Source organism: Temnothorax longispinosus, chromosome 10 (genome assembly GCF_030848805.1).
Source record: "Temnothorax longispinosus isolate EJ_2023e chromosome 10, Tlon_JGU_v1, whole genome shotgun sequence".
NCBI lineage: Eukaryota > Metazoa > Arthropoda > Insecta > Hymenoptera > Formicidae > Temnothorax > Temnothorax longispinosus.
Genome location: NC_092367.1, coordinates 15,370,623 through 15,388,565, shown reverse-complemented (window position 1 = coordinate 15,388,565; position 17,943 = coordinate 15,370,623). Strand labels below are relative to the sequence as shown.

The window sequence follows — 17,943 nt, the reverse complement described above, 5'->3', positions numbered from 1 at the left end:
TTTCTTTCCCTCTTTCTCATTCCCCAACCTATCGTTCAATTTCCTCTTAATGCACAGATTTCATCTGTCAATTGCCCTCTTTCTTTTCCTGTGCTCGTGCGACGCATCGCGAATGCTGTCAAGCAAAAGCGTCCGCTGGAGTTTATCGAACGACCGGACTCCGGTGCAGACGGGACGGGGGTGGCGTTTATCTTTCCGGAAGGGTGCACTCTCCCTTAAGGCCGTCGTCCCGCGGATGACGCCGAATGTACACTTGCGTGAAACGCGATTTATTTCCCCGGCAAATAGAAAGGGTTGCGCGCGTCGTCTCGTAAACGCGAATTCCTGGACGACGCGAATCTTTATTCAAGAGCCGACTCGACCGCTCTTCGACGATCGCTTTTAGACCGGGGGGTGGCTGATTTGAACGAGACGACGGGGCATCCCCATTCGAAGGGTGCTGTAATCCAGTAACCGGCGGCAAAAGGGCTTTTCTTAGACGCGTTCTAGACGACGAGGACGTGAAAATTAGACGACGGATTTTGCGATCGTCCGGAACTGCCTAGGGGAAAGTATTTTATTCGGTAAATTCAGGATATTCGTCGGAAGCTTGCGGGTTTTTTACATACAAAAGTTTTTACAGGCCAAATATTTTTCTACAGTATTAATTTAGGTATGTGGAGAAATATATAACAAAAGATTTCTAAAAAATAATAAAATTATCGTTTGATAAATAGCAAAATTGAAAGTCGAGTAAATAAACATTAAATTAAGAAATATATCTATATATTTCATATTGAATATTTTTTTCGAAATTGCTCCACTAAAATAATTTTACAAAAATATTATTATAACCTATTTCTTATTTTCTTTTACAAATCTTCGATCATTTTTGCATTTAGGTGCGATTAATTTGTATTAAGTTAAAATGAGTCTATTACGACGCGACGTACGTTCGAATAAATTTTTCACAGACAAAAAGTAAGTCGATATCAGACTTAAACCGAACTGTATATAGCAAGAATGAACGTCTACGGAAGATCGATGCCACGACAAGGCATTGGGGCTGATTAATGAGTGCTTGGAGGGCAACTAACGATCCGGAGAGGATAAAGAGGGTTGCTTCCTGGAGCGATTTTTACGTAATACAAATGTTCATGAATTGGCCGGCAATACCATCGCGACAAAATTTTCAGGGTTATAATAAACACTGAAATCATCTAACTTAAAATAATTTGCGAAATATGTATATAATTTAAAAAAAAATTACATGTATTAATGTCGATTTGATGAGAGATTTCGTTTTGTTATCCTTTTTTAAAAAAATATTAAGCATTTTGCGTATATTATCGCAAAACTTATAATACAATTTATATCAGATATTGTATTATATTATATTGAATAAATTATGTTTTTATCAGTATATTAATTTGCTTTGGCCTACTATTTTTTGTTACTGTCCCATTAATTCACCCTCTCCCGCTTTTATTCTCCTACCTTCATTTGCTTTAGCTTCAACAAGATTTTTAGTTTTTCGATGCTCGAAATATATTGAGCTGTTTCCGGAATATTAAGAGCAGAAAAATAAATGTAAATTATGTAAAAATATCGCACGCGGAATATGTAATTTTTCGTCGAATAAATATTTAATCCGGCCCCGATTCATTGCTGAACATTCTCCGCGGTATTGGAATTTCTCGAATCGCGATGGAATATCGATGGCGACCAGGATGTTATCACGTTCATGGAACGTGAGTATTACAGAAATATGCAGTATTACAGAAATTCACCAGCGGATTTTCAGGCAATTATTTTGCACCGACAAAGGGAAAGTGGAAAAGGTTCACGAGAACGGGCGAGCTTATTAACCGTGTGACAAATCGCTCGATAAATTCCTCTGTATTCGTCCAGACTTATAATTACCGACGCGTGAAAAAAAAAACAGACGGGAAAAAAAAGGAATATGTGTCACGTCATCGACAAATCAAAGCGGAATCGCGATTAAAATTGTTAATTCGGCGATGCGGCTTAATTCGAATATCACGACGATGCGCGTGCAGCCGCGTCGTTCGATCCCGCACTTGATCGGCTTTGCCTTTTCGCCCATGCCCGAGCTCGCCTCGATTGTATCGAGATACACTACCAGAATCAGGGAAAAACAAGCACTTTGTCATAATTAACAATTCAAAGCATTTGTTGAAAGACAATCGTTTTGCAGAGAGTATCGATCCGCAAAGGTCAACGTCCTCAATATCCTGCCAGTTTCGGTAAGCTCTCCGTCGTACACGTACATAACGCGTACGACGAAAACGTTATACCGAGCGAAATTTATGCACGCGATTCTCGGGAAAGGTTCATTAAAGATTCATTGACGGCGAAGTTACTGTCATAACCAATGCGACTTCCCAAGAAGCAAGCACGTGCGACAGTCGGGTGCATCGAGTGCAAGGGCACATGTGCACGTGCGCCGCGCCGGTTTATGAGTAGACGAGCACGCGAGGAGAATCACCAACAGAGAGGCGTCGTCGCTTTTTTATAAGCGACGCCAAGTTCGTCGTTTATGCTCGCCTCGTTCTCGTCATCGTCTTCTCGCGCGCCTTCCTATTTTTCAGCTCTTTTTTCCCTCTTCGAGCCCGATTTAGAAGCCTCGACGTGACAGAGCCTAAACGCGGCAATCGCGTTTGTCTTTCCGACTATATCGTTTTAAAAAATCCGTTTTGTACTGTCTCCATTCCGAAATTGAATCGAGAATGATCAAGTAATCAAATCAGTCAATTCAATGAGATTGAATTAACACCTTTCTAATCTGCGTTGTTTGCTGCAACACGGAAGAGCTGCTAATTACGAGATGATATTACAAGGCGACGACAAGTGAGAGCGCGGAAGTAATTAATAAACCTCTCTAACGAGGTCGGACGTATAGCAGACGATAAGCACAGCGATGCAGAATGCCCGATAAAAATTGCTGCAACGTTGCACGCGACAATGAGCGCAGCAGGCACGAGCTGAGTGCAGGGGCGGATGCAGAAAATATTATCTAAGCCGGGAATTAAAAAAGAAAGTAAACAAGAAATAAACTGTCACGAGCCCGACACGAGGCACATCCTACACGTCACGCTCTTCTCTCGAGTCTCGACGGACGCGACCTTAGCCTCGCGAATCATGGAAAAAGGGGAGATTTTTTGCGAGACGTGTTGAATATACGATGACTATAATTCGCGAGTCCCTTCCTCTCCGCGCAATTCCGCAGCATGCAGATATGCAAGCGCGAGATTTGCACACTTCGTCGCTCGTGCGCTTTTAACGGCTCAGTTCTCGGGTAACGTAAGAGCGATAAGACAAACGTCTCGAGATTACACCGTCGCGACGTCTCGGTAAGCTGCTCCGCCTCGCGAGAAACGTTCAACACCTTAACACATCGTAACGCGCGGGGTGTGCAAGAGTTATGTGTCCCAGGAGTTTTCCACATGCATAAAATTTAGAGACACTGCTTTCCAGATAATATTTGCAAATACAATTTCTCTACATCGTCGCAATTGCCGTGGGATGTATTCGAATAAAATCAATACAATGTTAAAGCCAGAATCAATTTCGCTCTCAAATTAAAGTTGATCTTTTAATCCGTTTGTTCGTCCTTCTCATTCTCTGCATATCGATTACAAAACATCGATATATTCCCTTGTACAAATTTGTACCTTTGGAAACGAATTAATCTGACGCTGCTGGAAAATTGAAATCAAATTACACGAAACGTGTGCGTGCTTTGCGCAATGTCATGCGTAACATGATCCAAGCAAAGACACACATGCGGTTCACTCTCTGGCAGACAGCCAGAATTATGCAATTTCGCAACTATACAGCGTGCGGCTGGTCCAATTAATGAGAGCGCAACGAATCTGCTTTAATTGCCAAAGCTAGGCAAAACGACACTCGGTTCAGCAATTTTCATTTACTATAAATTTCACTATTTCTACAATAACAAATAGTTAAATTCAGGTACATTTTATCAAGTTAAATTGTTACGTAATTCCAACGTACCAGATGGCTCAATTTATATTGCGTTCCCAAAATATTCTTCTACCTAAATTTAATTTTTATAAATTTTCCGCATATATGCCACACTGATTTATATATCTCTTGCGGAACAACTTGGTAGACAACCCGGTGTTGTTCGACAAACACACTTGGGATCGCGACATAATTATGTTCGATCCGCGCGCATAGCTACCGGGATCACGTTACTATATTTTGGGGTGTTAGCTTTGGCATTACTTCTGTCAATATTAGCGTGTATCCCCTTTTGACGCGTCACGGGATTACGTTTCGATGCGTAAAGAGTAAAGACTCTTCGCAGGATGAGATAGCTGAAAATACTTGAATCTTCTCCAAATCAATGATCAACAATGACCAAATTTATAATTTAGAAAATTAATTTTAGAAGTAGGTATACATTGTACAGTCCCTCTCCCTATATTTCTTTGCTACAGCTTTTGTAATAATTTTCTTATAAAAATTAATAGAATTGATTACATAATAATATGCCAATAGGTATATTTTGAAAGTAGAACAAACAACACATTTTAACAAAAGAATAAATATCGAGCGGATATCTTGTGTATATGTATAGATATTTCGGTTTTTAACACTTCAAAGCACCGGACTTCCTTGCTCCTTTCATAGAAGGTATTGATTCGCGCAGACGACAAGATATAGCAGAGCACTTAGGTGTCTGCAATTTTGACATGTGGAATACGTGGGAAAGATGATTACACCCGACTCGAGGAAGAGGCTCGGAAGCGGATTGTAATCCAACTGCGAACGAACGAATCTGTCGGGCGTCGCCAAGAAGGAAGCGACGGGAAAATGGGATTAAGAATTCCTCTTTGTGTTGCTTAACAAACTTCGTCAACTCGCGTACGATGTCTCGGCGTTAGCGGGTACGAAGTTGGGGCCCGAGTAGATTTACTCCCACAACGGCAAGATCCCCCGGAGCGGTTTTCCCCCAGGGGATCTCTCTTTCTCCTTTGCGAACACTTAAAAGCATTCCGCTCATTACCACGCGAATTTTCGAGGAGCAAGGTATATATATATATATATATATATATATATGTGTGTGTGTGTGTGTGTGTGTGTGTGTGTGTGTGTGTGTGTGTGTGTGTGTGTGTGTGTGTGTAACGCAATGTGCAAGATAACGCACACGGTGCTTGTATATCGACGCGAGATTTAAGCGCGTATTTGTCTCTCGCGCAAAAGTGTATACACGTGGAGTACCTCGGAAAGAGCTACAGCGATTAAACGTAAAAAATGGGGGTCGGAAGATACGAGGTGCGAGAAACATGGAGTTCCGCGCGGCGAGCTTGTAAGAATATTTCATACCGCTGCATCACGCCCGCGGATAAATGAATCTCACTTTGCTACTTCCTCCCCCTCACGCATGGTAAATAACTTTGTCGGACTCGCAGCATCCCCTACCGAAAGCTGCTGTTGTTATACTCTGCCTTTCCGTATGGACCTGCTGCGAGTAGATTGCAGTAATCAACGTGAAGCCGGCTACATAATTCGTACTAACTCGACTATTTAGAGGAGCGTTGTAATGGGATTAAGCGCGAGTGTTTCAGCCGCAACCCTTTCGTATCTGCGAACGAACACTCGACGTTTATCCGAGAATGTCGTCCTCGAATCGATGGGGACGTAAGAGAGGATCCCCGACGAATAAATATTTCCAGGAATATTATTATTCCTGCTCCGTTCACAAGATGTCTCGAACTAGATGTAAGATAATGAATTGTCTGCACGTAGGTACGATAAGTATAACTGTAACGTAGATGAGACAAAGATAATACGAAATGTTCTATGATTTATAAAGGATACGCTCTGGAAAAGCTGAATGCAATTTAAGCACGAATCTAATTATAACGGGCTTTTAATGCAAGATATAAATCTTTTATAAATTCGTGATATTTTACTTCTGTTATTTCAGACGATTTTAAAATTATCATTATATTTTCGTTTAAAATATCACATGTTTCTCGTTACGATTTTTATGCGAGCACATTACTGCATTCTCGCAAAGAGATCTGTGAAGTTAAAACCTCGAAATGCAAATTTTTATAAAATTGATATGGTTTTTGATTGTCCAAAAATTAAAAATAAACAAAAGAGTTACTCAGACTTGGGAGTCCTCATGATGAAATTCGTTCAACTTTTTGGTTTATTTTTAATTTCTTTGCAAGGTGGACAAAAAACGATTATTTATGGTTAAATAATGAACTATCAAATGCCATTTTTGTAAAAATTCGCATTTTAGGGTGTCAACTTCACAGACCTCTCAAGAAGACAAAACATCGCCGGGAATCGAAAAACGGTCTACCTGGGGTCTACCTCGCAATTTTCATAGCGCACAATGGCGGAAGAATTATCGCGAAAAGAGGCACCCTCCTGGCGTCGACCCTTATTACCGAGTTCCTTTGTAGCGCACGAGGCGAACGATGAGAGAAGACTCCGGGGAGGGCTCATTGTCGTGAGGACCCACGAATAATTTCGTCGGACGTCCTGGTGATCGAGGATTTTAAGGAGATACAATAATCTTCATTGACCCTACCCCTTTTAAAACGACGAGTTCGAAAGGATCGCGTCTCTTTCGCCATGGAGACAAGTACCACTCGAGGGCAGACTCGGAAAAGCGAATAATCGTCTCCGTCGAGCTCGTCGGAGTGGCCTCAAGCTCGTTAACATGGCCTAATGTATGCGTTATGCATGCCTAATTCATCGGTTCGATGGGCAAGGATATAACGCGTGGCTCAGCGAACCTTTCGAGAGACAGTATCAGACATTTCATTTACCATCGTCGATTCAATCGGTTTTTACTGATTTATTACTTCGTCGCAATTTCCGTACGGTTTATTAACAGAAACGAGACAACACAGACCCAGAAAAATAAAAGGAACAAATAAATATCTTTAACTATTAACATTACAGATATCATAAAATCTGAATTTTAAATCAAGATTTTTTGTAATATCAGAATTATCTAGGGAAAAAAATTTTGTTATCTCTGAAACTTAATTTCTCAATAAAAATCGGTTTTAAAACAATTAAGGCTCTTTCTAAAAATGTCTGGTGGTAAAGTCGGACTTATAAACGCACTTTTTACATTTATTTGTACATTAAAAATAAATAACTTCACCGAAAACAAATGTAGTCGCAATTCCGGTTGAAGTCAGCGATTCCAAACGCGACGACTCGTCTGCCGGCAGGAATCGATGCGTGCGGTGTTCTCGTCCACAGGTTGTCGATTTAATTCGACGATGGACGCGTGAATGCGCGCTGCGTACGAACGGTATGCGAATGGCGTGGTCGATATTACACGTGTTCGCCAAACGCGTGTGTTACCGAACAGCGAACGGGTGTTGCGAGAGGAACGTGGCTTATTTTCGTCCGTTATTTAAATCCGGTCGAACGCCTCCGCGCGATGGCCAGTCCGCGACTTTCCAGCTGCACTGATCGTGCATTATCACATGCTATCGATCTTCTCCCCCGTCGCCCTCCCCCGTCCGGATAAATCGAGACGTCCACCCCGATTTAGAGAGGCCGACGACTCTTCGTCCAAACAAATACTCGACGCTCGCCTCTTTGTATGTAACGAGAGCTCCTCGTCTTTGCTCACTTCTTCGACCTAATATGACCTCGTCGTTGCATATAAAAATCGTTCGGACAATTAAGGATTTTTGCGGAGAGGTTGTCGAGAATTAAATTGTCAAGTTGTCTATTAAGACACCACTTATTCGAATATTTTTTTAGGTCTTGTGTAGATAAGTAAAAATAATATCATTTTCAGAAGTAAAAGAAAGTTTGAATGGATAAATCTGTACTTTAGAAATAAAGAATCGTATCTCCATTATTATATTCAGAGAGAACAGAATTTAAAGTTTTAAACAGGGAAATGATGTATTTTTCATATTTAAAATAAAAGTAGTAATTTGATTTATTGAGTTTTTATTAAATTTAACTGACATGTTTAATAGTACAACTGCAGTCAATAACGCTGTATCTGACCTGAGAAATTGAAGATATGATTCTTTACCTCTAAGAAGTCTAAGGTACAGAAATATAAATTGGATAGAAAAAGAGAAAAAAAGAAAAGGAGAAAGTTCTTATTTTTTTTTATCAAACATCGAAGATTTACTGCAACTTGGCACGAATATTCAGAACGAAAGTCTGTCACAATTTTTTCGTCAAATTTTCGATTGCACAATTTAGATTTCCAGGACTCTTCGACAAACAGAATTTCTTCTAATTTCTTTTACACCTCTTGGTTTGCATAAAGAAATTTTAAATAAACTTTATGGAACGTCTAAGACTGCGATAAAGTTAAATCAAGCGGCCTACTTTTCTCTCGATCCAATCAATCTTTCGTGACAACGTACACGCGGGAAAAGCGAGAAATCGTCCATCTTAATCCGACGAGCGTCGATCAGGAATCTATTATGGTGTTTATCACGCCCGACTGTATCGTCGCCATTTAAGACAGCATTTATATTCGGGCGTCGGAGCCCAGGTTGCTCCGTTATTGCGAAGTGACTTCTTCGCTTTATATTGTCCGCCGCCATACGAAAACGATGGCACGTCATTTAACATCTGACGCCCACGGGAGACGAAGTAAGATATTTGTCCGCGTTCGAGCGACGTCGGTTTCGGTAATAACGCTCGTATAGGGGGAGTTCCGAGAGGAGGGTACGCCGATAAAGGGGCGTCGATAAGGTTTTCCCTGGGAGAATGCACCCTCTACGTCGTGAAGGCATCCGGCCGCGAGGAAATTTGAAATACCACGTCGAGAGGGTCCCCACGAATCTGATATAATCGGCTGAAAAATGCGCTCTCGAATAGAATATCCGATAGAAGGAAGAATTCTCTCTTCAATCCGTTAAAATAAGGATCATGTTTTTCTATTTTACAGAAAAATGACGAAATTTATTTTTATACGGAGATCCCCCCGCGGATATTTTAACGTATACTTTTCCCACTTTGAGTTTTACAGCAGAGCCAGAGATCTAAAGTGTCATGAAAATTAATATTCTCGTTATTAACGATTTTTCTTTTTATTTAAAAGAACTGTTTAAAGCAATGATCATCTGAGAACAAATAAATCGTGTGCTTATACCACAGCAATGAGGGAATAAGAAAGCTCCATGCGAAACGGCGTGTGGTCAAGTCACGTCTTGATATATCGCGTTGATAAAATTTCACGAGATAGTGAATTTCGCGAAATTGAATTCGTCGCGATGAGAAAAGATGAACGAAATCCCAAGTTTTGAAGGGAGGAGACTTTTCTCTCGCCCTCCGCGACTCCGCGTTCGACTTTGACGATGATTCTCCCGTCGTCTACCCGAGAAGCGAGGGAAGGAGTAAATGATTTAGGGAGCATCGTTCGTGACTTTTGGAGTTCATTACACGATGGAATGGAGCATGGACCATGCGATTGCTGGATTGTTCCGCGTGAACTGATCGCGACAATGTCATTAGGATTCCTATCGACCCATCCGGAGTCCGGAGAACCGGGAAGCGAATTTCATTTCTTGCTTCTGGCAAAATGCGAGAAACGAACTGTATTCAAAAAAATAAAACTATCCCGGTACACATTTTTCGATTATATCACGTTGAAATAAATGACAATAATTACAATATGCCTGCTTTTTGCTACTATCGAAATTATAATTACTCTAATTAGAGTTTTCTCTATTATGTAAACTTTTCTTAAAATAGTTCAGATAAGAAAAAACTTGCAAAAATTATGTTAAATGATATAAATAATCATTCTTATCTTATGGCCGAAAATAAGATATTTTTTCAATTATTAGTAAATATTTAGAGGAAGAATAACATATAACAAAAATCTTATAAAAATATGTTGAATAACAATTTTCGTCTTATGACCAGAAATAATCAGAGGATACTTCCACACATTAATAAATACTCAGAAAAACAGCGACGTATGAGAAGAAGTCTTTCGAGGAATCTTAACGGTGCAAAATATAGGCAGTCGCAGCAGTTGAGATTGCGGCTATTGGCCAGTGAGAATGATCGAGCGACCGTCGTTCGGAGAATCGAATAAACCAATTCCTTTGATTGCAGCTGGCTATATCACGCAAGTGTGCGGCGCGATTCCGACCGGCAGAATAGTTTATCAAAGCGCGAATGGACTTTCATTTGACCGACAGAATTCCGATTGAAAGATCAGAATTCAAAATATCTCTCGTAGAGGCTCAATCCGATCGTTGAACTTACCTAAAAGTCAATCGCAAATGTTTCGCGAACGTGCAGTACTTTGATTTACTGCTCCGATACATTTCGCGAGAAAATTACATAAATATTCCCTTGCGACTTATTGTTCGCAATTGAACAAAATCGTTGGATGGTAGATTGGAAATTATTCGGTGAGACAAACTTTTCAAGCAACCCGGCGAGCCCCGGCATTATCCTGCATACCGATTAGCATCGCTTATATTATCTCCGGAGCGCGTTAAGACCCATTAATAAGAATTAAGGGCGACGGGCGGGCGATTAAGGGTACGCGGGATCGACTCCGAAGGGATGTACGCCATGGTACGCGGGGTCCGTTTTGTTTCGATACTTCTCGGTTTTCCCGGCAGCAACAGCAACACCGGCGGCGGCAGCGGCACCGGTAGCACGCTCGTGAATTTAAATGAAACATTAATCAGGATACGTCAGGGGAAATAGCAAGAGGCATGCCTCCCCTCCCTTACGGCCGAAATTTGTAGCGTCACCCTCCCTTTCGGGGACTAATTTAAATCAGCCACCCCGCTGCACCCGGCATTGTCGGGCGCAAAAACAATAGGACAATCCGCTTTTCGCTCGCTCGACACTCTCGTCGGCGGTCTGATTGTTACTGCAAATACTGGCAGGGCCCGCACGACAAATTGATAAGCGGCCTACACAATGGCGAGTCTTGTATAGCTTCGCGATGGAAATTCTTTCGCGAGCCGCTAAATAAAGAGTAATTGTCAGAATGAATGCGTCGCGCTTTGTCAAATGTAGATTCATTTATTCGACACGACTTGTGCGAGCCTGAAAAGAATTGTTTAAAAGCTCTTGCAGAAAATAGACGATTTTTTACGTCAACTTGACAACATTTAAATGTTTTCGAAATTAAGGTAACTTTTCACTACCACGCGCGACTTGTTTAAAAGAACGAATAAACGCCATTTTCAGAGTCTCATTTGTCGCGGAGTGGTTGAAACGTGCGCGCTGTGACGCAAATAAAACCGGGTCTCGGTGACGTGGAGTAAATTGCAGCCGGGCGATCGTTTTTGAGAAAGAACGCAGTTGCAGCGGGACACGCTGCAACAAGAGCCTAATGACGATGCAGAGTGGATACGAGGTACGAGATGAGGAGAAAGCGCTTTACGATGAAATCCGATGCTCGATAATAATCGCGTCCGATCGGCGTCTTGGATGCACTTTCCTGCCGCGCGATCTCGTAACAAAGCCTTACATTAGCATTGCTGCGCCCGCCGCGGACTCTCGTATATTCCAATTGACTCCCGTATTCCAATTGATATCAATCTGTCCGGGTCAGTGATTATCGATTGCGCTAATTGGTAATCTTCCGATGCATTCGTTCTCAATTATAGATAGTCAATAGAGATGCGGTAGCTTTGCATAAAAGACTGCTGCGCCGCAAATATCGATACCTTTTATCTTTCAACCTAATAATTCTCAACATTTTTTCATCTATCATGTACTTGTTATTTATGTATTCTATTGTATACGCATATTGCATGATTAAGATACAGTAATAAACATCAAGAGAGACAAACAGCTAAAATATAGAAATAAATATGATAAATATATAACATATAAACTCGATATTTTGTTTAAAATTTGAATTTATATAACTCTTGTATTAAATGTAATTTAAGCGAAATAAAACATGCAGTAATTGCTAGACACAATAATTTGTTAAACTGTGAAAAATATTTTTGTTCGTCTTTCATAATCTTTTAACTAATATCTTTGCGTATATATATCGCCACAACAGATTGATCCTCCATAATTATAATATCGATCGCGTTAATGGGCGGATCGGCGAATCGCATAATCGGGCATAATTGCATAATGATCGACGACTTATTACGATTCATTAAGTCTACCGCTGTCAGAGGCTTGCGTCCCCGTAAATTACGAGTCCGTGATGTTCGACAGAACTGATTCTCATGTATACGACGCGTTCTCGCCGGGCTATTAAGACGCATAATAAGTAGTCCACGGAATGATCCTTTCTATATAAGGCGACAGACTTCAAGGCAGCTCAATCAATCGTTTGACATGTCAGAAAAAAGCAGTTTCCATATATTTGACGATATTTTATGCAAAAAGATACCTTATTGATCATGTAAAATATTCGCCTAATTTATTCTGATATTGGATCGTATGAGTGTACTTAAATCCATTTAAATTATTAATTTATTTCAAGTTCGTTAATGCAATATCTAGATGAACTCAATTTCCATAACCGTGTAAGTCTATATAATAATCGATTTATAATATATCGTTAATAACAAATAAAAAAGTCATCTGCTGCATTTTATTACAATTCATTACACCTTCAGCTTTCTATTATCCCGCTTTTTGCGAGAATTTTTCCACTCTCTTATTATGCGCCAGTTTTTTTCCATGTCTCTTTTCATAATTTCAACAATGTTATATCTTGAGAATAGAATGTTTCATTACAGGAACATCGCAGGCAGTATTTTTTGCGCTCTCGGAAAAATGTTACAAAAAGCATCATCGATGTACCAGGGAAGAGGGAGAAGAGGGGGGGAAAAAAGATCGAGACGTATCGCAATTGCACTACTGACGTTGCGCCGCAGCTATTTTCTTACCGTGGAAAATCGAGAGAGAATGCCGCGGATATGAGAAATAAAATCGCCATGCGGATAAAACGCGACTGTAAAGGGGCACTGAAGAAATTCGGATATATGAAAAATGCGGACACGAGAAAGGAAACACGGGACGTGCAGTCGCGGCCGGCTCTTGTAAGTTCTCACGATGTGCAAAAACTTCTCGCCGACGTATTATGTCGTTTTCGCGTACGAAATTTCTCGTCAGAAGCGATTTTCCGGCCGGCGGAAAGTTCGCCGTGAGCGGTCGCTCGAGAATAGACGTGGAAAATGGGAGAAGTTTATACTCCTCGCGACGAATTTTTAATTCGGCCTTATGAGAATGGGAGGACGAACTTCGAAACTTGTTATACGCAAGTTCGAAATTTTTATTTGACGTTACTTGGCAGAAGATACGTAACGTTAAAAATTCTATTTACACGTGAAGGATGACGTTTTACTATCGCGATCGTAAAATTTAACTTCTAAAAATTCTTACGTCGTTATTCGTTTATAACGCAAAGCTCATTGAATCTTCGAAAATCTTTTCCTTGAAAAAATAAGATCTATTTTAACTGACAAAAGAGATTCGTGCGAGGTATATGAATGCGAAATATACGGACTCTATGTGTGCAATGAAATTTTCTTCGGACAGAAATTACATCGTGCTCTTGAAGGCGCGGGAAGAAAAACGTTTTGCGAGAGGGCTGGGAGAGCCTGCGAATATACAGGCGTAGACGGCGACACGCGTGTCGGACTGCCGCGTTAAGGAGAGTCGCCGAGGGGTGGCTTTCCCACGGATAAATCGCGACAGCTCAGCACTATGAAGAAGTGAGGAGAGAAAGGAACGAGAAAAGACAGAGAGACAGAGGAAAGTCCGAGGGGACGAAGGATGAGGTCTTGAGACCCCGACATGCTCGCGCCGGTACTCGTGTCTCCTCGCCTTGTAGGAATTTCAGAGGACTTTCGTGTTGGCTCCTTGTTTTCTTCTTTTTGATCCTCTCCCGGAGCTGCCTCCATTTCTCTCGCGGTATTCAATACAGTTACATGACGGGATTCTGGTTGAATTTGGGATCCAACCGTCGAGAATTGAGACGCAAGCATTTTTCTTTATGGCCGAGATAAGAATAAATCTATATAGTAACATTTGGGGAATAGCATTTTTTATTATCTTTAATTATATTCACCCTCTCAAATTCAAAGCTGTTAATCGACATCAGATCGCAAATAAATATGCTTCCTACAAAGAAAAATAGAGATATATTTTAGGCTCTATATTTCATTATGTTAAAAAAGCAGTTATTTTGTTAAAATAATTAAAGAATCCGCAACTTATTTCGCGCGACATTATGATAAATTTATCTCCGCAGCTCCCAGTGTTTCGCTCCTCGTCCTCCGTCAACCGTTGTCGCACGCATCCTTCCTACAAAATTATATTCGTTCCCACAAATTATTCGCCACTCCTGAAAATGCCCTTTTCCATCCCTTTGTAAAAGCCTCGTTCTCTCGCACCAAATGTCTGGGAAATTCTAGCCAGTACCACGTTCTCCTAATAGTAACGAGATCTGCTTCGTCGGTGAAACGGTCTAGATAAGAAGGAACGAAGCGTTCTCGCTGGTAACGGACGCGTAAGATTTGTTTTTATCTTGCGCGCCGGGAAAACGTCGAGTAAGGTTTCCGTCCGGGGGAGAAAAATTGCGCTGTTCCGTGCCGGATAATCGCGAGGATCGCGATGGGATATGTTGCTCCTGGAAGACGGCAACCTTCCCGGAACTATGTGAGAAGGGTCAGGTGCCATCGCACCTTCCTTTACGAACAAACGGCGGAAGCTAGCTTGCTTTAAAGAAATAAACTCGGATCCGAAATAAAATACCACTTCAAGAATAAAGGGTAAATTTTTGCGCCATTAGTCTGAATTTCGTATCGAAAAGATTATACTTTTTCGAGATAGACACTCCGGAGTTGTACTTTCCTCCTTGGAGTTATTTAGGTTTATTAAGAAATTGTAGGGATATTTTTCAAACAAAATTTCTATTAACGTAATTATAAGAATTCTCTAAATAATTCCCTGTATATGCTTTAATGCAAAAATTAATTTCTCAAGTTATTCCCGATGTATGGTTATTTATCACATGAAAAAAAATATAATGCCGATTATCAAACAATTCTCCGAAAATACTTTATCACGCTTATCGGTGAGAAAATTATAAATATCTATAATCCATCAGTTAATAAAGATATCAATATCTCTGATAAAACGACTGCAAATAGACTAGAAATTTAATTCCTGCACATCAAGTTTCATCCGCGAACTTTCCCTTGTCGAGAGTTTCCGGGAGCAGACAATCACGTACCCTTTATGGTCACTGAACGAATCGTAGCCCCTTCCGTGAGCCCTCCCTCACCCTAAGGAGGAGTCTCCGCGAACGCATTGCAGTCTCCGATCTCCCAGGATAACCTCCCACCCACTCGATCCTGAGCCGAAGCTCTCGACTGCACCCGCGGGATGTATTCTTCTTTCCTCGTCGGGAGATTCTCTTCGCGGGATTAAATCCTAAAGAGTCTTTAATTAGATACGTAAGAGAAAAAAAGCGTCTGGAGGAAAAAAGAAATTAATGGAAATTTGACGATGACGAGGCGAATTTCGAGCTCTTGCAAGAATCGACGGTGAACGAAATATATACGCCGTAAAATATTTTATTATTTAGTATTGCGCGAGATTTAGTTTATTCGATTTGAGGCATTCTCTTTACGAGAAGTCGAAAATTTTGCTTCGAAATACCGATGCAGAATGAAAAGCAACGACAGCGATAGTCATCACCGTTATCGTTAGCGTCACCGAATCGCGCCGACAATATTTAAAAGGGCGCGAATGTGGATGCGCACTATCAGCCCTTCCGTCGCAGTCGCACTGCACCGTACTGCAGTGCGGTGCCGTAACTCACGCGTATTCCGCTCTTAAAGGTAGACAGTGGAAGTTAAAGTTAGGGTAGACGTACGATTAAAACGGCTGCGTTGTGCAGCCACCCTTTTTAAATAAACGACACATCGGCGCTCTTGTTTCTCTCCCGGTGCCGCTCGACCCTATAAGCCGAGAGAAAAACTTGCTTCAATCATCGACGCGTCGAAGACACGGCACCGGGATATTTCGCGTACTCGAGTCGGATCATTAAGCTCGAAAATTGCGGCGCTCCGCCCGTGGGCGTTGTCGAATTATGACGCTTCGAAGTTCGGGAAGCTCCGCGGGCACATACACTCGCCAGTCGTGGGAACGAACCTTCGTTAGGGTTCGCCACACCGCTTCTCAGGTCAGGGTCACGTGATTGTGTTAACTGCAATTTGGGGCATACTCTCAGCCCCCGTATTAGTTTGCGTTTCGAATATAGTGCAATACATGTAATATATCAACAAATAAATAAGCTGCATGTTTTAATTAATGTTTAATTAAGATAATATTTCTTTGATATTCTTTTGAAAATGATAACGAAAAAACTAGAAGCATCTTTAAGGAGTATAATTATAGCTAATGATTAGAATAGTAAGTGAATAAATTATATTCTAGTGCCAAATAAAATTACTCAAATTTCGCCAGTTTTCACCTAATTCTAAAATATATGCGTGACATTTTATCTCCTTCTCTCTCCTTTCTCTTTTAAGTTCTTTTCTAATCTAAATTAGACAGACAAGATATCCAAAAATTTTTAAAACTGTTCTCTTCATATACGTGCGAAAGCTTCACTTACAGAGCGTTCGTTCCCTTTGATTTTCTTTCTCTCTCAAGAGTTTAATTGTTATTCCGTGTAATTTCAAACGCGCGCTGGCTTCTCACCGATGAACATCCAAGGATTGAATAACGAAATGGCTCAGGCAATCGTATTACGGTTATATAAATTCCCTCGAACCGCGAGCATATGACGAAGAAGCGAGCCCAGCTTTCTAGCGGGCTATCTGATCGCCGGAAGTGCGACGTAAAGGGAACGTATGGGAACGTAAGACTTTATACGCACGGTATACCGCTACGCGCGTTTCCGCCGTGAGGATTCGTCGCGATTTAATTTTTACCGTCGTCGCCGCGGAAAATCGCGGCACACGTACACAGCCTCTCCATTTCTGGCGCCTACGGATTCATTCATCGCGCGCGGCCCGGCTTATTATTCTCTCGTCGGGCTCTTTTCCGCGCGAGGTCACGAGCCACGTAATAGCCGCGAGGAGGAGCGCCTCTTTTAGAAATTGCCGGGAGAAATTCGCGGAGAAATTGCGAGGAGCTCGATGCGCCGACCTTTGCCGGGCACTTTGAATCATATCGACGAAAGGAATCTCTTGGCGCGAATTACGGTTGATCACATCGTACGAGCGAGATATATTTTTGTGGAGAGAGTAGACGAATATAGTTCCAGATTAGTGGCGATAATTCATGCAGACGTAATACGTAATAACGACGCAAATAGCGAGCAAAATATTCGGCGGATAATATTTTCATATCGACGACGATAATAGCAAACTATTGTATTTGAGAATCAATTTTATCGTTTACCTATATGCTAATAATACCTTATGATTAGAATAACAAAATTTTGATGGGCAAAATATGTCGTTGCATTCTATTATTAAATAAAAATTAGGAAAATAACTAAAATAGAAAAACGTTATAAGTAATAGAAAAACAAAATAAATCAATATTTTTGCCCAATCTGTTGAGATATGCTGAAGCTAAAGTCGTTGAAAAGCCGTAATCAATACAGCATAATACGTTATGCATTATACAAAGTGCGTGAGAGATAATTTCACATTTCAAAATGGCAGTTGGTCTTGCAAGACAATGCAAGATTGACACAAAAGATTAAATTTATTATTCCATGAATGTCAAATTGACTTTTTACTGAACTTCAGCGAAATATTGGAATATTAATTCTTCCCGTTGCAATTCTTATCGCGCGCGTCGAGTTTTCTATTATAGACTTTCTTTTTTATAGTCTTTCATAGATAAAAATTCAACCGTTAATTATCTAAACATTTTATATGTTTAAATAATTAACTCTCTGTTATAACTACTTAATGAAACATT

The 17,943-nt window shown here is 40.8% G+C and overlaps 1 protein-coding gene across 1 annotated transcript in view; it reads right to left on the bottom strand.

The window, feature by feature from the left end:
• The window catches only part of LOC139820898 (uncharacterized), a 61,279-nt gene that overhangs the window by 42,432 nt on the left and 904 nt on the right, over positions 1-17,943 (bottom strand). The gene's annotated exons all lie outside the window — the stretch shown is intronic.